Consider the following 25,401-nt stretch of genomic DNA (forward strand, 5'->3'; position numbering starts at 1 on the left):
TGGTGTGAGTCCCGTCAGAGAGGAGACCACAAGGTCTGGAGTTCCAGCTACAGAGAGCTTCAGGAAAGACAAGAGCCCAAGTCACCCTTTCTCAGCCTTCTGTTCTGCGCGGATCCCGAGCAGGTGGGACAGTGGGCACCCATGCGGCAGCCATCTGCTTCCCAAGCCACGAGCCCCGGGTAGACCCCTCCAAGGACACGGGCACCCTGCAGCCCCATCAGGTTGATGCATAAATTAACCCGATTGCCTCCCCCTCCCTGTCCGGTCTCTGAGCCTCAGGCTACCCAGAAGTGACCTCCTAACTGTGCTGCAAGTCCAGGCCCACCCTGTGCTGGATCTGGGAGGGGTACAAGATACAGAGGCAATGAAGAATGAGGGAGGAAGAAACCACTCTGGGACCAACCAGCCCGGAGGCTGGACCAGCACACAGGGGCTGTGCCGAGCCTGGAACCATCGGTCACGCGCATCTACATCTGTGGGTGGAAGGCCGCTTCTAGAGGCCCCATCCAAGGTGGGGGGCCCTGATGCCTTCCTCCCCCAGGCAGATCTGTCTGGCTTCTGCAGTCAGGGCTGGGCCCACCCTGCAGGTGATAACATGGCTCCCAGCTCCCGGCCATGCCACCTCCATCCCACAAGGAAGGGTGACTGTGCCCAAGGCTCTAGGTCACTGTACCAGTGACTGTGGGAGAGTCCTCTGTTACGGAGCAGAATGCCTTGTGGAAATCCTAACCCCTGTAGTTCAGAACGCATCCTAATTTGGAAACAGGGCTTTTACAGATGTAATCAGGACGAGGCGTCCCCAGGACAGGGTGGGGTCCTTAATCCAGGATGATGGTGTCCTTATAAGAGAAAACACAAACTCAGAGGAGAGGCCAGGGAGGGTGGGGCAGAGACTGGGGTGATCCAGCCTCACAGGGAGCAGCACCAAGGATGGTCACCAGCTGCAGGGAGCTGGACCAGGCAGGCAGATCCTCCCTGAGCAGTGAGCAGGACCGCTGCCTGCCACACCCCCAGGGCAGAAGTGAGCCTCCGGTTTGGAAGCCAGTGCCTTCCTACAGCTGCAGCCCTCACTTTGAGGTCTGTGTTGCTTTTCCTAAATAGCTAACCAAAGCAACCAATGAGTTTACTTCAGCTCCCGTCTGAGGTGCGGTCCATCGTAGCTGGGAGACAGCGCAGCGGGGACGTGAGGCAGCCGGGCTCATCCGGTTCATCGTGTCAGCCAGGAAGCAGAGAGTGAGGCATGCTGGCCTTAGCTTGCTTTTTCTCTATCTCCCACCCCCAGTCTGGTACCCAGCCTACGGCATGGCGCCACCCGCGTTCACGGTGGGCCTTACATTCTCTGGAAACCGTTACCTAAGCGCACCCAGACCTGTGTTTCCATGGTGATTCCAAATCCCTGTCAAGTTGACAGTGAAGATTAACCATCACTGGGTGCGTTGCTATGGCTGACCCAGACCCTCACAGGCCCCTACTGAGGCCCAGGCCAGTCAGCCACACTCAAGGAACAGAACGCTCCGCCGAAACCCACGGGTGATGGGCGGGGTCGTGAACAGTGCATAAGAACAGCTTGGGTCCCTGTTGGAGCTGGGGGGTGCACAGGAGTCCCTTCCCCCCATGTTCAAAAGCTGCTTGTGTGGTACCCCTCCCATATTCAAGAGACGCCGTCGAAGTCAGGCCTCCTTCCGGGAGAGGAGTGGTGCCGGATCATCACTCCGGGTGTCATCAAACCCGTGCAAAGGAACGGTGACCTGGGGTGGGCGGTCCTTCCTCGCTCTCCCTGCCTCTCCCTCTTCCCACTCCTCAAGGCCATCCTGTCATCCTTGGGGTCTGGGGGAGGGAGGAGAGCACGGGCGTCAAAGAAACCAACCTGTCCCTAGACGGGCTTCCCCACCTCCCCCACCCATCTTCCAAGCGCCAGGAAATGACGCCGCCACAGGGCAGAGCACAACCTTCCCAGCGTCTCTGGCTCATCCCCATGTCCCAAGCTGTTTCCCCAAAAGGTTCAGACTGGATCCTGTGCCCTCACAGGCAACGGGCATGGCAGATGAGCTATTCCGTGCCGGCGGTAGACAAGGCAGAGGGCAGGAAGGATGGACTTTCTTCCAGGGCATCCTTTTAAGATGAAAGCCATGGGGGGCGGGGGGGGGGATGAGGTGGGGTGGTGGATGGAAAGAAAGATATATATATATATACATATATATATATATAAAGAAATATCTCCAGGAAGGGTATGGAAACTCTTCTCATTTTTCGCAGGGTCCCTGCAACTTGCTTCTAGGCGGGAGGCTTTGGAATTGTCCCTTTAACCATCCACTCTACATTAAAGGGGGGCCCGCTCACTCCGGGGTTCATCATCTGTGTCTGTGTCTTCCGGCCCAGTAGGCTGTCCTCGGGAGGCTGCACACACTGACAGCACCTGGCCCCCACAGGCTTGTACTCTATTATTTAACACCCAGCCTTTCAGCCCGCTTGCGGTACACAATTTATGCTCCCAAGCAAGGGACAATAACTGAAGGGATATTTGCAAAAAAAAAAAAAGCCGCGTTAGGTAAATATTTCATGCTCGCTAATGTAACAGCAGGCATGTTGAGCGGGGACAGGACGGGAGGGGAAGTCCACACCGAGGGCAGGGGGGCGGCGGCAAGGGTCCATGCAATCAGCAAGGTGAGCTTCCTTGTCCTTGCCTGTATGGAAGGCCGCAGCTCTCTTCGGGCAGGACATACGGACACACACACACCCCTTCTAGTCTCAGGGAGCCCCGGAGAACTGCCATGGTTTCTGGGGGGGGGGAGGCGTGGAGCGCTGATGTCAACACTTTCAAAGGTTCATCCGTGGGTTCTTGGAGCAGTGTCCCCAGGGCCGCTGGTGAGAATCTGCAGGCTCCACTCCAGACCAGGGATTGCACACACCCCTGATGTGGCCATCAGCTCCAACCTTCTGCTGCTGCAGAAGTCAGTCATCTTAGTTTCCGGGGGTCTGACAAATTGCACAACCTAGCCACGTCGGGGCTCACCTGCCGAGCAGTTGCTGAGTGGGGTGGGAAAAGAGTGTGCCCCAACCCTTGCCCTCCACCTGCCTATGCTACCCTGAGCCAGTCCCCTCCCCCACACTCGTCCCTCTCCAGCCACGGCATTGTCCTGGCTACAGCGGACCCCAGCCAGATATTTAGGGTACGGGGCGAGTGGACTAAAAGCCAGTAGATCTGTTGCTATTTGTGTATTTCAGGGGCTTGAGAGATCCCTACCATATATCCTGGCAGAGAAGCTGAGGGAAGAGGACCTGGGTGCAGCCACCCAGGACTATGGGAGGCCTCTGTAGCCCTGGGAACCCTGACAAAGTCCACCTAGGTCTTGAAGTCTACAGCTTGGTGTTGGGGCTTGAAGCAGGGTTTCAGAAGGGGTCGGGGGGGGGGGGCGTCGGCGGCTGGAGAGGGAGGGAGCATGAGAGTAAGCGGAGGCACCTGCTGACTCGGCCTCTACTGATCTTCCCTGGCTCCTGTCCTTGGCTCTCCAAGGAAACAAGGACAGGACAAAGGCAGGCAGGACAGGCTGTGATCTGCAGGATCCAGGGCTAGGGGCCGGCCAATGGGAAGCCTCGAATGCTTAGGGCTGACCAATGGGAAGCCTCGTCTGCTCAGGGCTGACCAATGGGAAGCCTCGAATGCTCAGGGCTGCCTCCTGTCGGTAGCATCTTCCTGGGCTCCATGATGGGACCACTGAGGGGAACAGGTCTCTTCCCCTGGAACTGTGGGACCCCTGGCGGGTTAGATCGGAAGGTCTACATACAGGGTCCAGAGTGGAGGGTGGTAGAGAGCCCTGAAATGGCCCCCCCTCCCACCAGGCAGGCTCCTCTGCCTTCCATGCCAGAAGAACAGGGTCTAGCCTGATGCAAGAGCAGTCTCATCCCTTGTCCCCTGTAAGATGGTGAAGGAGATGGTGGACACAGAAGAGAGGAGACTGGAGATAGGGAAGGGGGTGAAGGGGGTTACAGAAAGACATGACATAGAGAGGGACCTTTGTAGAGGGTGGGAGGGGGAAGGTGGCAGGGGCAGGGGTGTCGGGAGATGTCATTCTGTAAAAATGTGTCTGATTGGTTTGAATAAAGCACTGTTGGCCAATAGGGAAGCAAGATAGGTGGGACTAGGAGTCAAGGAGGATTCTGGGAGAGACACAGGGAGACAATGTAGCTGCCAGAGGAGTAAGAGGTCCAGACCCCTTTCTCGGGTAAGAGAAATACTTAGATTAACAATTATGGGTTAAATACTTAAGTCAGAGATAGCCAGTAAGAAACAAGCTAACGGCCAACAGCTTCATAATTAATATAGCGTCCTGTGTGTTATTTGGGGACTACAACTGTGGCAGGGCCCAGGCAGATGGCAGGGAAGGCTACACTCTCCAGCAGGGGCATGGTTCGAGTTCTTCCAAAATCAATGTTGAAGGCATTCCCACACAGCAACATTAAGAGGCAGGGCTCTTGGGGAGCAACCGAGTCATGCGGTCTCCTCCCATGTTTGAGATTAAGACCATTATAAAGCCTGGGTGGACTGGACACATGGCTCAACAGTTAAGAGCACTGGCTGCTCTTCCAGAGGACCCAGGTTCAATTCCCAGCACCCACATGACAGCTCACAACTGTCTGTAACTCCAGTTCCAGGGGATCTGACACCTTCACACAAGCATACATACAGACAAAACATGAATGTGCATAAAATAAAAATAAATAATTTAAAAAATAGAAGGGGGCCTGGAGGTGGCTCAGTGGCTAAGAGCATTGGCCCACATTGGGCCATTCACAACCACCTGTAACACCAATACCAGAGGACCTTATGCCCTCTTCTGGCCTTCACAAGCTCGAGTTTGTGCGTGTGCACGAACACACACACACATGCACACACATGTGCACACAGACACACACATGCACACACATATATACACACATGCACACATGTGTACATACCTGAACACATGTGAACACAGACACACACAGCACACACATGCATGTAAATGCACACGTGCACACACATGCACACAAACACACACATGCACTCACACACATCTTCATGAAGAGACTGGTCCTTTTCTGACTACTGCCTGTGAGAGCAAGAGGTGTCACCTTGGACACCGAGTCCTCCCCAGGCTTGGAACCTGCTGGCACCTCCGTCAAGGACTTCCCAGCTTCCAGGACCACAGAAGACAAACCCTTGTTCCAAGCCATCCCTTCCCAGATATTTTGTTACTGCAGGTCAACTAAGCCAGACAACAGGCAGGCGGGGTTGCCACACCACGAGGGTGGGGGAGAGGAAGGACACCTGTGACCCAGGGTTAGACCACGCATATTAGACGCCATCGGGTGTAACGAGGAGACAGTTGGTCGAGATAGGCCCTAAATGCAGATCAATGGCCGCAGAGCCATTAGCCTCGAAAATGAGAGGGAGAGGAAGGCCTGATCGGCAATCGATGCCTGGTTAACCAGGACGGACAGCAAAGGGCTCGGCAGAGGACAGCAGGGGTCAGCAGCTGATATCTCAACCAAGGAGGTGGCCCAGCCTCTACGTGCAAACTCCAGCACGGGCTCTGCTGCCCCAGTGAACCGCAGTTTTGACAAAGGCCTGAAGCTGCCGCACAAGACCCCAGGGCCCCTCAACACTGGTGCCTTCATGCAGAGGCTTCACCAGGAGAGCCGACCAGCAGGGCCCTGCAGAAGAAACGCAGTCCGTGTGGCGGGGCCCTCTGAAGAGCCTGTGGCACTCGCTAGTGCCAATCCAGGGGACATGAGGGATGATGGGAGCTGGACAGAACAAAGGACAAGACGGTCAGTCTGGGGCCTCTGCAAAGACGAGTCAATCCAGGCCCACTTCGGCCCGGCTTCTCTCCAGGCTCAGCATCCCAGGAGAGACCTGCAAGGACTTCTCGTGGGTCTTACCGGGAAGGGAGCCCTCGCCGCACCAACAAAGCAGAAGGGGATGGAGTGCACCCCGCCCGGCCACTCCTTCAGGCTTATGGACAACCGCGCAGCCATGCTGTCTCAGACAGGATGCCTAGCCTCTCTGGGCTCACTCAGCGCCTGTGAAAATTAAGCAAAGTGACAAGCATGGAGGAGTTTCAAAGAATCTGAGAGGCAGCGGCAAACAACTATGCCTGCTCACTTGATATGCCTCAGTGTGTGTGTGTGTGTGTGTGCGTGTGTGTGTGAGTGAGTGCGCGCATGCGCGCGCATGCATGTGCGCTTTATTGAATGAATGTTTGCACATGCATGTGTGCACATTTGTGCCTCTGATGCACATGCATGTGCAAACATTCATTCAATAAATGCATGTGCTTCTGATGCACATGCATGCTTGTATATATACCTGTGCGTGCTTTAGGCTTTGACTACGAAAACCTGTGTGTGTGTGTGTGCGCGCGCGCTTCTGCGAGGTTACACACGCATACATGCCCATGTGCGCTTCTGTGCATGTGTGTGTACGTACTGGTCAGCTTTATATCAACTGGTCAGAAGCTAGAGTCGTCTGAAAGGAGGGAACCCCAACTGAGAAAATGTTCCCTTAGCTGTACGGCATTTTCTTAATTTTGGCTGGCAGTCCTGGGTTCTGTAAGAAAGCAGGCTGGGCAAGCCATGGGGAGCAAGCCAGTGAGCAGCGCCCCTTCATGGCCTCTGCATCAGCTCCTGCCTCCAGGTTAATAAATAAACTGAATAAACCCTTCCCTCCCTAACTTGCTTTTTGGCCGTGTAGTTTCATCACAGCAATAGAAAGCTAACTAGAATTGTGTGTGTGTGCACGCATGCGCACGCATGCGCACGGGTGTGCGTGTGAGTGTGTGTGCGCACATGCACAGTATTCAAAGCCCAGAGCCTCTGGATTGAGGGGAAAGCCCTCTGCTGAAGCCATGCCCTTGCCCTGCGTCTACACCAACAGTGTCTCCTTATTCCCCGGGAACCTCGAAGAGCCTCGTGTGAGGGAAGGGCTACTTCCTGCCCACTGTGATTTCAGGAATAAATGCGTTTTCACGTTTCCTTGGAGTACCCCAGAGAGGCTCGGACGTGGGGAGACAGAAAAGGAGCCATACTTCTGGATCGACCCTTGCTGCTTCCTCTCTATCATACATCTTACAAGAGTCTCTTCCCCTGGCCCCTTGGCCCTCCAGATCCCAACAGCACTCCCATGTTTCAGTCAATCAAGCCTAACCTGTGAGCCCCAGAGACCCGGATCAAAAGCCAGGTTCTGCATGAGCAACCTTGCCGGACCCCGAGCTGGTCTGGACCTCAGGGACCATGAATCATCATGGTAGTCATCACCACAGCAGAGCACCACACCAGCCGTTGCCATAACATAGCACCATGCCAGCCATCGCCATACTGACGGAGAATAGACAGCCTGCAAGATTCTCTGGATGGGAGGATTGCGGGACCTCCCCCTGAAGAATGAGAGATTCCCCTGCCGAGCCTTGCAGACCCTCCGGAACTCCTCCAGACCCCAACAGCAGAGCCGTGAGACAGCCTGAGGCAGCAACCAGTGACATCCCCAGCCAAAGCGACACCTGCAGGGCCAGGGACTCCCTGGAGTCCCAAGTAAGGCATAGATAGGGGAGGGACGGAAAGCAAACAGACAGAGGGACAGGGGGTGGAGGACAGGCCAGGGACAAAGCCGTCCATAGGGACAGGGACAGGTCCTACAGTGATTGTGCCAGCCTGGGAACACCAGGCCCACGACAGCAGAGCTATAGCACACCTGGGAAGACACCAGAGACTTGTTTTCCCCACAAGCAAGTGGCAGGCAGGAGGCAGAGCCTTGACAGAAAGCCATGCCGCGGCTGTGGAGACTTGAAAGAGCAGACAGCGTGCCGGTGGCCAAGGTTAACCGACAACATGGGTATCCAAGTAAAAACCTGCACGTGTGTGTTCACAGCAGCCCAACACAGCAGAGATGCAGAACACATGTCCTGTCTGTACAACACAGGAGCCTCCAGCTCTGAAACAAGAAGCCTCGCCTGGCTGCCATGGCACAGGGGCCCCGAAGACAGCAGACACAAAAGGATGTGTGTCTGTTGAAGGGTCCCGCTTGTTGAAAGTATCCGGAACTGGCAAACCTCCCTAGAGAGAGCACACAGAGTAGGGATGGCAGCAACACCAAGGGCTTGGTGGGGGCAAGGTGGGATGGGGGAGTGACAGGGATGGTTCCCTCGGGGCTCCAGATTCGGAGGACAGGCATGCAGGGTATGATGAAATGCCACTGCATGAAGCCATTTATACCACGCAAATCCCTCCTCAGCAAAATGAACTTTAAGGAAAGTTCAAAGCACCAACAACCTCAACCAAAGCTCAGAGTCACCACCAAGTGTGTCATGGGACTCCCAGGGCTCTGACAGCCACCGGAGATGGCTTCTCACCACCCAGCAATTCAGAGGCTGAGGGGACAGAGGACTACACAGCTCCGGCTTTGACTCTTTGAGTTTCGTGGGGCAGGGAGGTGACAGGAATTGGCAGGGGACACTCAACTTGGAGCTGCGATTTTGGTGCCCAGAGCCGGCATTGCTCGGGGGAGCCAGGGGAGAATGAGCAGGGGGAGTAAGTCGAGCCTCAGCTATCCCAGGGAAGAGGCCCCTGGAGCAGGTGCCGAGTGTCCCAGCCTTGTCCCCTCCCCCCTGCACCAGCTGAAGCACACACCAAGCACTACCTTCCTTAGGGCAGAAGGAACGAAATGCACCACAGAAACCGTGGGAGGGCTAACCATCACTGGAGGAGTCTTTCTTTTCTTAGGATTTTTTTTTTGAGACAGAGTCTTATGTAGCCCAAGGTGGCCCCTAACTCACCAGGTAGCCAAAGGCTGCCCCTGATCCTCTTGCCTCTACCACCCGAGTGTTGTAATTGCAAACACGCACCACCACACCCTGCAAAAGCTTTTCTTTCAAATAAAAAACATTAAAGGTATTTTTGAAGATTAGCAACATCGGAACCCCAGATTTGAAATTCCCCTAGCACCTCAGAGCCCAGGACACCCTGTATGTCCCCTTCTTGGACTGAGGATAGCACCACAGGAGGCGTTTATTACACAGCGGGGCCTGACCAGTTCTGATGTCCTCCCTGAGAAGCAGCCAGACTTATCCTTGTCACCTGACATCACCCCAGAAACAACTAAGGCACGTGGGGGGCCTGACAGTCTAACCATCCTGGAGCCTCCCAGCATCAAGGTCCCTCTGTGAAGCCAGCTCGCCCCTCTGCAAGCCCTCCTCTACTGCCGAGGCTTTGTCCTGGGGAGTACCGCGTGCTCAGCCAGGGCTCCCCCCGCGGTCCTGAAGATTCCCTCCAGAGCTGAGAATCCAGGCCAAGCTGGCTGCCAGGAGGGGCTGTGAGACCCCAAGTGATAACTGGGCAGGAACCCCCAGCACTGAGCCAGACACAGAGGACTTAGAGCGAGTCAAGTGGACACCCATCCGAATTCAGCTGGGGGGGGGGCTGAGAAAAGTCCCTGCAGGGGCAGAAGCAGATGGGTGAGCTCCGGACCCCTACCCGGCTTGCCATCTGTCCTGACAGTCGTCTGTCCGCCCGGCAGCCCCTCCTCCCAACCCACCATCTGCCGCCCTGCCGGGCCCTCCTTCTGGCTCCCCGGGGGCCTGGTGGGGGGAGGTAGAGCAGGGGACAGAATCTGGCCTGGCTGCCTCGGACCAGCCCATCTGGTACCTCTGAGGGACAGGGCAGGGTGGGGGACAGCCGGGGTGTGATATGCCTCCAAGGCAGCTGAAAGTCCTGGATGAATGTCTCAGAGCCAGGGACAGAGAAAGAAGAAGGAGGCGCCGGAGGGAGTAGCCCTCCTCTGCCCAGGCCGCCTGGTCAGGAGGGGCACCCGCTGTGGCAGATGCCCAGACGGCCTCCCTCACTCCCTCTCCCTGTCTGGAAGCTCTTGGGAGGCATGGGACAGTAGTGGGTACCTTCTTTCTGCTGCCCCGCCCCCAGGCCCCTGGGGATGCCAGCCCCTGAGGCAGAGTTCAAGGATTCCAGGAATCCCAGCTGAACCCGCCAGGTCCACCCCCAACTCCAGGCCAATCCGAGCCACCTCGGTTGTCCCTAGGAATTAATAACAGAGGGTAGGGACATCCGCTAGTGTCCTGCGCCTACAGGGGACAGCAAGAAGCCCCACAGAGTCCTGGGTCAGAAGCAGAAGGACTACAAGAGACCAAGGAAGATTAGGCTGTATACAGACCCTGGGGTCTGGAAGACCTGTTCTGCCTCTGCAGAGAGGCACCTCGCCCCGCAGGCCCCACCCGGCACCCCGCCCCACAGGCATGACTGTCGCCAGTACCGCCAGTACCGAGAGCTAGCTCTGCCTGTGGAGGAGGAGGCAGACGGGATCCCTTAATCACACCCACACCCCAGGTGAAGCCGGTGTCAGGGAGGGCTGTGGGTCAGACCCTAGATGCAGGTCCTCGTGCAGACGTGTCGTCGGACACTGTCCTCCGAGCGTGACAGCCACCGCTGCCCATCAGAGCAGTCACACCACCCTCCAGTGTCTCTTAAGAGATTGTTGGGATTTCCTCGGAGGAGAAGGGAGAGAAGGGTCACTCGGCCCTTGCCTGAGAGCCCGGTCATGCCTTCCTGCCTCCCTGTCAGCTGTACGCAGTTGGGCCCCGGGATCCCTGGGTGCTAGGAGGCGCTGGGAGATACAGACTGGACGTCAGCAGAAGGAAGGGTCCGCCTGGGAGATACAGACTGGACGTCAGCAGAAGGAAGGATCCGCCCGTGCAGCTTTGGGGAACCCATCGTCCGTGCTGCAGTGAGTCCTTGGTGGCACAGCTGCTCTGGGGTCCCCCAGGCCCCCAAAAAGCAAGCCCTGACCCAGGCTCCGTGAGTAAGCGGTAAACTCACGGGTTCTGAGTCAGACTCAGTGGACGTGCACCTTGGTCTACGCTCCTCCCCTACCTGGAGCGAACATGGGTTCCTTCACGTCTCCCCAGGAAACGTCACACGGGATAGACCAGGCACGTCAGCCCCCTTCTCTCTTGTCTTATCAGCTCCCCACCTGCCATGGAACAAGAGATCCTGCGTCAAAAACCAAAGTGGGAGCAGAGACTTCCGGGGGAAACAGTGTCTTCTGACCGCCACATGTGTACGGTGACACACACACTCCCACTTGCTCAAATAACAAATGAGGGGCTGGAGAGATGGCTCGGCAGCTGAGAGACCTGGCTGCTCTTCCAGGGGACATGGATTCGGCTGGCGGCATCCACAGGTGGCCCTCAACGGTCTGTAAGTCCAGTTTTAGGAGATCTGACTCCCTCTCTGGCCTCCATGGGCACTGCATACACGGTACATATACATATGTGCAGACAAACATGCATACACAAATATTTTTAAATGAGTGTGCTTCAGAATGGCTGAACTATTCATAACGCACGTGGATATGTGGACACCAAGTATCTTTAACCTATTCACCCCAGATTGAGAGGGCACTGACAAAGCGGGCTCCACCCTGGTCTAGCTTGATGGACCAATGAATTTGCTGAAGTCACTCACAGGAGCATGGGCTACTCCAAGGAACCACAGAGAAGTAACTTAGGGGCAGAGTGGGGAGCTGTGAAGAGATGAACCTCCTTCCCAGAGGAGAGACTAACAGGCCGAGTGTGTGAGGGTCTCATTCTGATGATGACAGCTGGGGACGTGTCCAACCTGAAGGAAACCTCTCCATACCACCCACTGGCAGGCAGGACCTCCACCTGCCCACCCAGGGTGCAGGGGGAATGGCCTTCTACAGACACTCAGTAACCATGGAATCCTGACACCAAAGCTTTGTCCCTGCCCTGGGCTGCCCTGGTACTGAGATGCACAGCCTAACTCTCCGTGACCCCAGCTCTGACCCCCTACTAGTCCTCCCAGATTCTGCTGGGCGTGGCCAGTGTCCACCTTTCTTGCAAGAACAGGCAGGAAGAAACCCAATCCCTGCTTCTCTGCATCAAAACCCTCCAGGTTGGGGCTGGAGAGATGGCTCAGCAGCTAAGCGCACTGGCTGTTCTAGATGGACCCAGGTTCAAATCCCAGCACCCACATTCACAACTGCCAGTGACACTTGTTCCAGGTGATCTCATGCCCTCTTCTGACCTCTGTGAGCAATGGACACACATGTGGTGTACATACAGACAGTGCACATAAAATCAGATATAAATACATTTTTGTTTGGTTGACTTTGGGGTCCAGACAGGATTTCTCTGCATATCCCCGGCAGTCCCGGAACTCACTCTGTAGACCAGGCTAGCCTCAAATTCCAAGACCCACCTGCCTCTGCCTCCCGAGTGCTGGGATTAAAGGCATGTACCACCACCGCCCAGCTGATAGATGTATTTTTAAGCAAGACAAAAAAAAGTCAATGGAGAGGAAGAGGCACCAGGTAAGGTTAAGCTGGGCTCACCAAACAAATCTAAGCCTCCTGCGGGTCACAAGTGACCCTCTGCTCCCCTGTAGCCTCAGCCTAGCAAGAGGGTGTCAGCCAGCATAGTAAGGTAGGATATCCCAGGTCTAGGGGTGCATCCTGGAAAGCCTGGCCAAAACAGGATTCGTGGCTGGACAGCGCCACCTGGTGGATATTCCAGGAACGAGCAAAGCTGTTTTGTTTTTTGGTTCTGGCTTGTGTCAGTCTTCAGATTTCTGAACATTTTCCCTGTGAGAGTACAACAGAAACCTCAGTCTGTTGTGCCGAGGATGTGGCTCAGCAGTGAACATGCCTGAGACACGGTCTTCAATGCTTTGGTCTGCTCTTTACCCAGATTCTCTTAGCTATGACTAGGTTTCAGAGGGCCCAACCTGGGAACTTAACGTAAGGCAGGAGGGTGTTCAAGAAGATGCATATAAACACTTTTCTAAGCAGGCACATGCTAGTGTCAACGAACATTGGCTCTCGGCCATCCCAGAAATCTGTGTCCAAGGAAGGATGACTGGGGATATGTAGCATCCTAACACGCTGAATCCAGGTGACACGGTGCGTTCTGGGAAGACTGAGCTCCTAGTTAGCATCAGCTGACATCTTGGCACAGCCTGGAATTATCTGAGGGTGTTTGGTCAAATGGAAGGATTGCCTCCACCTGTCAGCAGAAGTTTCTGTCCTGCCAACAACTCCCACATAAACACACTGAGGCTTATATTAATTACAAACGCTTGGCCGGTAGCTCAGGCTTATTACTAACTAGCTCTTACATTTTAAATTGGTCCACGTCCCTCATTTACGCTCTGCCACATGACGGTGCCTTTGCTAGCTTGGCACGCTCATCTCCCGCTCCCTCTGCTTCTGTGGGCAACTCCTCTGACTCCACCCTTCTCCTCCCCATCACCCTTACTTTGGTCGACCCATCCATACTTCCTGCCTGGCTACTGACCAATCAGGGTTTTATTAAGCCAATTCCAGGGACAAATCTTTACAGTGTCCACAAGGATTATCCCACAGCACCCATCAGACTGGCCTGCAGGCATAGCTCAGCAAATCTCTATCTCCAAAAATATTACTACAATTCATACAGTAGCAAAATTACAGTTGTGAGGTAGCCACAAAAAATAATTTTATGGTTTTGGGGGGTCACCACGGCACGAGGAACTGTATTAAAGAGTTGCAGCATCAGGAAGGCTGAGAACCACTGCTCTCGGGCATTTTCTTGGTTGCTGATTGATCTAGAAAAGCCCAAGCCCTGCTGTGGGTAGTGCCAGCCCTAGGCACCCTCTGCGGTGTCTGCTCTGACTTCCTTCCATGATGGAAGCGTAAAGTGGAGTAAACTCTCTCGTCCCCTAACTGCTCCTGGGCATAGTGATTATCACAGCAATAGAAAAACAAGGCTAGGCAACCAAAGTGAAACCAAAGGGCCCCTGGCTCTCTACTTAGAAAAGCGTTAGTTAATTAAGGCCGGCATGGCTCAGCCCTTGCCACCAAGCCTGGCAACCCGAGTTCAATCCCGTGACCCACATAGTAGACAGAATCAATTCCCCTGAGAGCTGTCCTCTGGTCTACACACACACACACACACACACACACACACACGCACGCACGCACGCACACGCACGCACACGCACGCACTCACACAAGCATGGCACATATGTAAAATATACATACATACATACATACAAAAATTGACAAATATTTTTAAAGGAAAGAGAAGAAACACTGTTGAGGGCTGGGGGAAGATTACTCACTGAGCAGAGCATGAGGACCTCGGTTTGAATTCCCAGAGCCCACATTAAACCAGACAAAGTAAACTAACACGCGTCTTTAGTTTGGCAGCCCTGTCGGTAGGTGAGACGGGGACACGGGGAACCCCAGAAGTGCGTGGGCTATCCTGGAATACACGGTGCAAAACAGCAGGAGGCTCCTGCCTCAGAGCAGAAGACACGGACCAACACCCAAGGTCTGTGTGGCTCCCACATGCATGTACTGTGTGATATGTGCACATCCATACAAACATGTACTGTGTGATATGTGCACATCCATACAAACCTGTGCACATCCATACAAACATGCACTCATACACATGTGACATACACACTCACACACGTTAGATTTACCTCCTTTGAGCTGTATTTCAGGGTAACTCAATAGCACTAGTTGATGAGGAAAACTGTGTGTGTGTGTGCGCGCTCGCGCGTGTGCGCGTGTGTGCGTGTGTGTGCGTGTGTGTGCGCGTGTGTGCGCGCGCGTGTGTGTGCGCGTGTGTGCGTGTGTGTGTGTGCGTGCGTGCGTGTGTGTGTGTGTGTGTGTGTGTGTGTGTGTACAGAAATTCTAGCTAGTATTTGTGAGGCAGCCATTAGGAAAGAAAAACAGCATTTAACTAAGATGAAGGTGTGGTGGAGGCTGAGGAAGGAGGGTCCTTTAGTCCAGGGTTCAAGGCCAGCCTGGGCAACATAGTAAGACCCTGTCTCAAACAAAGGGAAGAAGAGCAGAGGGAGGAAGGGAAGAGAGAGAGGGAGAGAGGAAGAAAGGGAGGAGAGAGGGAGGGAAGAGAGAAAGGGAAAGAGGAGGGAAGGAAAAGGAGAGAGGGAGGGAGAAGGAGGGAAAAGGAGAGAGGGAGGGAAAAGGAGAGAGGGAGGGAGGCCTTTGCAATCCCTTCATTAAATATCCTCACAAGGGTCACAGCAGGTGGCGCCACTGACCCAGCGGGAACCCTGGCACCGGCATGCTCAGCACCCCAGTGTCTCCCTCACGCCAGCACCTGATGATCTGGCTTCGTCTCACCTTTCACGGTGGGACATGGTTGACGAAACAGTGTTGGTTAGAAATGCCGCTTCCACAGCCACCGAGGGCACAGGGTGGCTGGGAGCTCAGGGACGGCACAGCTGAGAGCCCACAGGCTGGTGTGAATAGTCACTTCCCTACCCCAGTGCCAAGCCTGAGCTAACTTGCCCAGGGCTGCTGGGGGTGCAGGCGTCTCCTTTCACCCTGTGATCACAGGACGCCAGCCTGAGCCTCTGCCCGCACCCTTCACACACTGGGTGCCAAATGAACGCCAAAGGAGCAGAGTGGGTTCACTTGGAACAGACGAATGTGAAACTGGCCGTCATTACTCCAGCCTCCAGGATACATCATCAGGGCCCAGGACTGGGGTGACAGGCATCTCCCCTCTGATCTCCTGAGAGATCCAGTCCCGACCCCCAATCCCCGCCCCCCCCCCAGATCCCTGGGGCAGCTGGGTGTGACGGGTCTCCATCTGACGCACCTGCAGCCCAGCTCAGCCCTCCCCTGACGCCCCGCCCCCATCGGCCATCCTGCTTGATTGACTGTCTGCTATCAGCAAGAAGGCTGTGAGGATGAGGGGGCCAAGGTGAAGGATGTTTCCCACCCAGGGATTTTCCAAAACGAACACTCTCCTCCTGCAGTCGCACAGGTGGGGCGGTGATGACAGGCCACCCTTTATCTTCACAAGGTAGCCAAAGGTGGACACTTATCTGCCCCAGCTCATCCCTCTGCTCCATCGGGACACGAAGAGACAGCCACGAGGCTATAAAATAGAGATAGCAGGTCCAGAGTCTCTGGGGAGAAGATGCCAGGATCGCAAGGCATCTTTGTTATAACTCTGTCTCCTGTGTGGTTCTGGAAAGACCCAGAGAACCTCTGGCCTTCAGGCAAAGTCAACACCAGCTCCACCCGCCCCAAATGAGCTGCTGCCACTCACACCTGCCAACAGACTCTGGTCATTGTCCCCCTAGATGGCCCCCACCCCCTCACCCTCCACACCCACCCCCCAGAGTTTAGCTCCCACAACAAGACTGGAAAAGCGCAGGCCTGCGACCCAAGTCTCTCAGAGCACACAGCACAGAGCATGGAGGCCACGGAGCCGAAGCAGCCAGAGATGCTGGGGAAATTGCAGCGGAAAAGGCTGACGCTGGAAGCAGTTAGGGTCGGAGGCAATGTGGCTTTCCCTCGGCAAGCCCGGAGGAGCAAAGGGAACCGCCACGGACACAGGCGGTGGAGGGCCTCAGACTTACACGAAGAGGGTGGCCTCACACAGGCCCCACTGCAAGCCGCCAGGAACTGAGTGAGCCTCCCCAAGACCCACAAGGGTGAGCCCAGCAAAAAAAGTGGCATCCCAAAGCAGTTAGACTCTTAAGCCCCTCATCAGCACGACCTGTGTCAGGGCCAGAGTGGCCCTGGGGAGGGGGCAGATGGAGCCTGGGAATGCTTGAGAGCTGCTGCCCCTAGAAAAGGAGTGGGAGGAGGAGGAAGTGGAAGTGGAAGAAAAGGAGGGAGGAAGGGAGGCGACCCTGGTGGGGAGAATTCAAACTGTTGCTCACTTCCTCTTAGGGGAGCCAAGGAGCAGTGCCACCCATGAGGGACACCGAGAGGAAAGATCCTCGGGGCTAGGGGACATTGAGGGCCGCAGGGCCCCAGGTGGAAGGGCAAACCCCATTTGGTCCTCCACAGGCTGAACGCCGGGATGAAGGCCGCGCAGCATCAGGGGACAGGTGCACAGCGCTGCTCCTGGCTCCTGCCTGTTCCTCGGGACTTCCACCTCATCCATCATGACCCGCAGAGTTCTGCAGCCTGTCTCTGGCCTGGTAAGGGCTCCAGGAACGCTGGAGAGCCGAGCCTCGCCCCTGAGCTGGGCTCCGCCCCCGCTGGGATCCGCCCCCCCTCCCCTGCTGGGCTCTGTGCTCACTGAATTCCATGTTCACCATTTTCATGGCTGGCTACGGCTTTTCCCCACATCTGCCATCTGTAAGAACACAAGGCACGTGCTTTGCTGAGCCCCCAAAGCCAAGCAGAAAAAGGGGGTGCTGATGACCCTCAGGCCCCAGACACAGGGCAGGGGCCTGTGGAGCTGGAGTATCCCAGGGCTGGACTCAGAAAAAAAACCCAGGCCTGGCCATCCTCAGCCTCCTTTTCCTGGCAGACGCCTTGACTCTCCATCTGTGTGGCCTCTAGAAGGTTCTCAGTCCCTGTCTCAGACCTGCAAACAAGGTGACGACAGCCTGGTTGGCTCTCATGATGAGCCTACCAGACTCTCAGGGAGAGGGCGCAGACAGAGCCACACACACCCCTGCTCAGCAGACCTGGGGACCACAGAAGGCACCGCTGAACAGAGGGTCCCTGGAGCAGAGCTGAGCTAATCCATGCCTCCACCTAGCCCAACCATAGCCAGCTCTCCAAGAAAACTACCCTGGGGCACACACACACACACACACACACACACACACACACACACACACACGTCGGCCTCTGGGACTCTGAGCTGATTCTTACTTAATGCACTGTTGGTATCCCTGAACAAATGATGGCGGGCACCTGTGTGGGAGGAGCATGGTCTGGAATAGCTAACTAAAGACCAGGGCACGGAGAGAAGAAGGGGCAGGTTGGGACTGTCCCAGTAAAGAGCCAGGCCAAAGACCGGCCCTGGTGGCTGCAGAGGTCTGGAGAGAGAAAGAGACGGGATTATAAATTTTAAAAGGAGACCCTAGCCGGAGCCGTGGCTGGGTGGTTAACAAAGCCTTTGCTGAGAACCAGGCTTGGGTCCCAGCACTCACGTTAACAGCTCCCAGCCACCTGTAACTCCAGTTCTAGGGGACTCAAAATCCTCTTCTGGCTTCCATGGATATACTATACATATGTGCTGTACAGACACAGGAGCCAAAACACCTCTGCCTCTCTAGAGCTGTGGTGCACACCGCCACGGCCTGACTGCCCATTTTTAACGAGGTCCGCATCCCTCCTGTACCTGCTGGAGGAAGAGATGAGTAGACAGAGTACATTCAGCGACACAAAGAGGAACATGGCAGAACCAGAACCTAGAGGTTCTACAAGAAGAAGACCCGGACATCCCAACACAGATGAAGCAGAAGGAGACGACCTTAAAAATAACTTTATGGGCCGGGCTGTGGTGGCGCACCCCTTTAGTCCCAGCACTCAGGAGGCAGAGGCAGGCGGATCTCTCTGAGTTCCAGACCAACCTGGTCTACAAGAGCGAGTTCTAGGACAACCTGCAAAGCCACAAAGAAACCCTGTCTCAAAAAAATAACTTAATGAAGAGGAAATGAAAAGTTCCCTTAAGGAAATGGAGGAAAGGAGAGACAAAAAAATGGGAAGAAATCAATAAATCCCTGAAAGAAAACCAAGAGAAAACAATCAAACAAGTGAAGGAAACAATGCTTGAAAACTGAAATAGAGGCAATAAAGAAAACACAAGCAGAGAATTCTGGAAATGGAAAATCTGAGTAAACCAGCAGGATCTACAAATGCAAGAATAACCAACAGAATGCAAGATATGGAAGAGAGAATTGCAGGTGTTTGTTGAAGATATGATAAAGTTAAAAAAAGTTAAATAAAGCAAATCCATAACACGAAACATCCAGGAAATCTGGGACACCATGAAAAGGCCAAACTTAAGAGTAATAGAGATAGAAGGAGAATAATTCCAGCTAAAAAGCACAGAAAATATAGTCAACAAAATCATAGAAGAAAACTTTCCCAAGCTAAAGAAGGACATGTCTATGAAGGTACAAGAAGCCTACAGAACACCTAATAGATTGGGCGGGGGAAAAAGTTCTCTCACCAGATAATAATCAAAACACTAAATATACAGAATAAAGAAAGAATACTGAGAGCTCCAAAGGAAAAAAGCCAGGTAACATATAAAGGCAGACACTCGACTTCTCAATGGACACTCTGGAAGCCAGAAGGTCCTGGACAGACGTTCTGCAGACACTAAGAGACCACGGATCCCAGCCCAGACTACTATACCCAGCAAAGATTTCAAACACCATAGATGGGGAAGACAAGATATTCCATGACAAAACCAGATTTAAACAATATCTACCCACAAATCCAGCCCTACAGGAAGTACTAGAAAGAAAACTCCAACCCAAGGAAGTTAGCTGCACCCACAAAAACACAGACATTAAATAACCTCACACATCAAACCCCAAAGAAGGGAAATACACAAACACTAACAGACAACAACAACAAAACTATATATAACAGGAACTAACAATCACTGGTCATTAATATAGCTTAATATCGATGGACTCAGTTCACCTACAAAAAAGACACAGGCTAACAGAATGGATACGAAAACAGAACCCATCCTTCTGCTGCATACAAGAAACACATCTCAAAGGCAGACATTACCTCAGAGTAATGGGTTAGGAAAAGATTTTCCAACAAGTGGATGCAATTATTGTAATATCTAACAAAATAGACTTCAAACTAAAATTAATCAAAAGAGATGGAGAAGGACATTTCATATTCATCACAGGGACAATCAATCAAGATGAAGTCTCAGCTCTAAACATCTATGCCCCAAATACGAGGACACCAACATTTGTGAAAGAAACATTACTAAACCTCAAATCACACATCAAACCCCACACACTAATAGTGAGAGACTTCAACACCCCATTCTCACCACTGGACAGGTCTGCCAGACAGAAACTCAACAAAGAAATAAGGGAACTAACAGATGCTACGACTCAAATGAGCTTAACAGATATCTATAAAACATTCCATCCAAACACAAAGGAATGCACCTTCTTCTCAGCACCTCAAGCAACCTTCTCCAAAATATACCACATCCTCAGTAACAAAGCAAACCTCAACAGATACAAAAAAAATTGGAATAACCCCCAGTGTCTTATCAAATCACGGGATTTAACAGCAACACTAATTGCAGAAAACCTACAAACTTATGGAAATTGAACAATGCTCAACTGAATCATCACTGGGTCAAGGAAGAAATAAAGAAAGAAATTAAAAACTTCTAGAATTCAATGAAAATGAAAGCACAACACACCCAAACGTATGGGACACAATGAAAGCACTGCTAAGAGGAAAGTTCACAGCACTAAGTGCCTACATAAAGAACATGGAGAAATCTCATGCTAGTGACTTAACAACACACCTGAAAGCTCTAGAACAAAAAGAAGCAAACTCACCCAGGATGAGTAGGAAACATGAAATAATCAAATTGAAAGCTAAAATCAATAACATAGAAGCAAAGAAAACAATACAAAGAATCAATAAAATAAACAGTTGGTTCTTAGGGAAAATCAACAAGACAGACAAACCCTTATCCAAACTAACCAAAAGGCAGAGAGAGAATATCCAAACTAACAAAATCAGAAATGAAAAAGGGGGACATAACAACAGACACTGAAGAAATCCAAAGAATCATCAGGTCATACTTCAAAAACCTGTATTCCACAAAATTGGAAAATTTAAGAGAAATGGACAGTCTTCTGGATAGGTACCAGATAAACAGTTTAAATAGACCTATAACCCCCAAAGAAACAGAAGAGGTCATCAAAAGTTTCCCAACCAAAAAAAAGCCCATGACCAGACGGTTTCAGGACAGAGTTTTACCATAATCTCAAAGAAGAACTAATACCAATACTCTTCAAGCTGTTCCACACAATGGAAACAGAAGGAACATTGCCAAACTCTCTTTTATGACGCTACACTTACCATGATACCCAAAACACTCAAAAATGCAACTAAGAAAGAAAACTACAGACCAATATCCCTCATGAACATTGATGCAAAAATACTCAATAAAATACTGACAAACCAAATCTAAGATGCTTCAAAAAAAATCATCCATCATGATCAACTAGGCTTCATCCCAGGGACTCAGGGATGGTTCAACATCTGAAATTTGTCAATATAATCCACCATATAAATAAACTGAAAGAAAAAAACCATGATCATTTCATCATACGCTGAAAAAGCCTTCAACAAAATCCAACACCCCTTCATGATAAAGGTCTTGTAAAGATCAAGGATACAAGGAACATACCTAAGCATAATAAAAGCAATATACAGTAACCCAACAGTCAACATCAAACTAAATGAGGAGAAACTCAAAGCGATCTCGCTAAAATCAGGAACAAGACAAGGCTGTTCACTCTCTCCAAATCTATTCAATATAGTATTCAAAGTTCTAGCTAGAGCAATAAGACAACGAAAGGAGATCAAGAGGATACAGATTGTAAAGGAAGAAGTCAAACTTTCACTATTTGTAGATGATATGATAGTATACATAAGTGACCCCAAAAATTCTACCAGGGAACTCCTGCAGCTGGTAAACACCTTCAGTAATGTAGCAGGATACAAGATTAACTCAAAAAAATCAATAGCCCTCCTATATACAAATGATAAATGGGCTGAGAAAGAAATCAGAGATCATCACCCTTTACAATAGTCACAAAAAACATAAAATATCTTGGGACAACTATAACCAAACAAGTGAAAGACATATAACAAGAAATTTAAGCCTTTGAAGAAAGAAATTGAAAAAGATATCAGAAAATGGAAATAATCTCCCATGCTCTTGGATAGGTAGGATCGACATAGTAAAAATGCCAATCTTACCAAAAGCAATCTACAGATTCAATGCAATCCCCATCAAGATCCCAACATAATTCTTCATGGTCCTTGAAAGAAAAATACTCAACTTCACATAAAAAAAAAGCCCAGGATAACCAAAACAATCCTTTACAATACAGGAACTGTCGGAGGCATCACCATCCCTGACTTCAAACTCTACTAGAGAGCTATAGTAATAAAAACAGCTTGGTATTGGCATAAAAGCAGACACATTGATCAACGGAATTGAACTGAAGACCTAGATACTAATCCACATACCAACAAACACCTGATTTTTTTTTACAAAGAAGCCAAAATGGAAAAAGAAAGCATCTTCAACAAATGGTGCTGACATAACTGGATGTCAACATGTAGAAAAAATGAAAATAGATCCATGTCTATTGCCACGCACAAAATTCAAGTCTAAATAGATCAAAGACCTCAACATAAATCCAGCTACACTGAAGTTGATAAAAGAGAGAGTGGGAAGTAGCCTTGCACGCATTGGCACAGGAGACCACTTCCTAAACAGAACACCAGTAGCACAGACACTGAAAGCAACAATCAATAAATGGGATCTCCTGAAACTGAGAAGCTTCTGTGAGGCAAAGGACACGGCCAATAACACAAAACAGCTCCCCACAGAATGGGAAAAGATCTTCACCAACTCCACATCTGACAGAGGGCTGATCTCCAAAATATACAAAGAACTAGACACCAAAATACCAAATAATCCAATATAAAAATGGGGTGCAGCTCTAAGCAACGGATTCTCAGCAGAAGAAACCCAAATGGCTGAAAGACATTTAAAGAATTGCTCGACATCCTTAGCTATCAGGAAAATGCAAATCAAAACAACTCTGAGATACCATCTTACACCCGTCAGCATGGCTGAAATGAAAAATACTGGTGACAGCTTATGCTACAGAGGGTGTGGAGTAAGGAGAACAGCTCTCCATCACTGGTGGGAGCGCAAACGTGTGCAGCGTTTTGGAAATCGATGTGGCAGTTCCTCAGAAATTTGGAAGTCAATCTGCCTCAAGGCCGAGCAGTACCACTGTTGGGCAAATACCAAAAGGAGGCACACTCACACCACAAGGACATTTGCTCAGCTATGCTCATAGCAGCTTTATTTGTAATAGCCAGAACCTGGAATCAACCTAGATGCCCCTCAATTGAAGAATGGATCCAAAAATATGTGGTGCATTTACACAATGGAGTAGTACTCAGCGGTTTAAAAAAAAAACAATGACACTTTGAAATTTGCAGAAAATGGATGGAACTAGAAAAACAAAAAAACAAAACAAAACAAACAAACAAAAAAACATCCTGAGTGAGGTAACCCAGACCCAGAAAGACAAACACGGTATGTATTCACTCATAAGTGGCTATCAGGCATAAAGTAACCAGGCTACAATCCACAACCCCAGAGGAGTTAGGTAAAAGGGGGAAGTCTAAGAGGGACACACTTGGAGAACCCCAGGATGGGAACACGAGTGACCAAGAAAGCTGGCTTGAGGGAGGGACAGAGGAAGAGAGCAATGAAAGAGACACCGAGAGAGAGAGAGAGAGAGAGAGAGAGAGAGAGAGAGAGAGAGAGAGAGAGAGAGAGAGAGAGAGAGAGAGAGAGAGAGAGAGAGAGAGAGAGAGAGAGAGAGAGAGAGAGAGAGAGCCATTATGGGGCTAGGGAGAAACCTGGGACTAGAGACATTCCCAGGAATCCACAAGGATAGCCCCGTAGTGGAAATAGTGGAGAGGGTGTCTGAACGGGCCTTCCTCTTTAATCAGATTAGTGACTAGCCTAATTGTCACACAGACTCTACCTCCAGTAACTCGTGGAAGCAGATGCAGTGACCCATAGGCAAGCGCTGGGCTGAGCTCCTGGAGTCCAGTTGAAGAGAGGGAGGAGGGCTCATAGGAACAAGGTGGGGGGTCAAGATCATGATGGGAAAAAAACACAGGGACAGCTGACCAGAGCCGGCGGGAGCTCACAGACTCTGGACTGACTGCTGGGAAACCTGCATGGGACCAAACTAGACCCTCTCAATGTGGGTGACAGTTATATGGCTTGATCTTTGGGGGAAGGGCCCTGTCAGTGGGACCAGGACCTATCCCCGGTGCATGAACTGGCTTTTTGGAGCCCATTCCCTATAGTGGGCTACCTTGCTCAGCCTTGATTGGGGAAATGAGGGGGGGCTTGGTCCTGCCTCATCTTGGTATGCCAGACTTTGTTGACTCCCCAAAGAAGGCCTTACCCCACCCCTGAGGTGTGGAGGGGGAGAGGGAACTGGGGTAAGTATGTAAAATGAAAACAAAAGCTTTAAATAAAAAAAGAAGAAGGTGGACTGAAGCCCGGCACCCAAGGCTACCCTCTAGCCTCCGCACACAAGTACACACACACATTCTCCCACACATATGAGACCACAAACACACGTGCACATGGAAATAAAATAAAAATGGAATCAGATAGCATTTGTCCTTTTATGACCCACTTTTTTGTTTGTTTGTTTTAAAGGTTCATTTATTTGTTATGTATGCAGTGTTCTGTCTGCATGTATCCCTGCAGGCCAGAAGAGGGCACCAGATCTCATTACAGATGGTTGTGAGCCACCATGTGGGTGCTGAGAATTGAACTCAGGACCTTTGGAAGAGCAGGCAGTGCTCTTAACCTCTGAGCCATCTCTCCAGCCCCTATGGCCCACTTTTTTCATTCAGTGTAACATCCTTGTGGGGCAGCGTAGGGCAGGCCTGGCTTCGTGTCTAAAGCTGGGTCCATTTTGTGTGTCTGCACTTCCGTTTATCCGTCCGTCCGTGGTTCTTCCTCACGTCAGCTCTGGTGAGTAACATTGCTGGAAGCATTGATGGAGACACATTTTAGGGTACCCCACTATTTCCCTCCTCATCCCACCTCAGCGTGGCAGACGGAGGCCCAGGGGCGGTTGTTGAAATGAAGGCTGCACATGTTTGGGTATATAACACCTTTACTGTCCATTCAGTTTCACTATGAACCTACTCCTTCAATTTTGTCTTTTTATTTTTATTCTTCGCATGTGTTTGGGGGGCACATGCATGGAGGTCAGAGGGCAACTTGCTGGAATTGTTTCTGTCGTTCCATGATATGGGTCCCAGGGATCAAACTCAGGTCATCAGACTTGGCAGCAAATATGTTTACCAGCTGAGCCATCTCATCACACACACACACACACACACTCACACACACACTCACACACAGGCACACACATACACACACGCACACACGCATACTCACACATGCACACACATACACACACTCACACACAGGCACACACATACACACACGCACACACTCACACACAGGCACACACATACACACACGCACACACACATACTCACACATACACACATGCACACACATATACTCACACATACACACACGCACACACACATACACACATATACACTCACGCATGCACACACACATGCACACACATGCACACACATGCACACACACGCACACACACGCACACACACATACACAGGCGCACACACATACTCACACATACACACACGCACACACACATACACACATATACACTCACACATGC

This window comes from Mesocricetus auratus, unplaced genomic scaffold (genome assembly GCF_017639785.1).
Source record: "Mesocricetus auratus isolate SY011 unplaced genomic scaffold, BCM_Maur_2.0 Super-Scaffold_100007, whole genome shotgun sequence".
Classification (NCBI taxonomy): domain Eukaryota; kingdom Metazoa; phylum Chordata; class Mammalia; order Rodentia; family Cricetidae; genus Mesocricetus; species Mesocricetus auratus.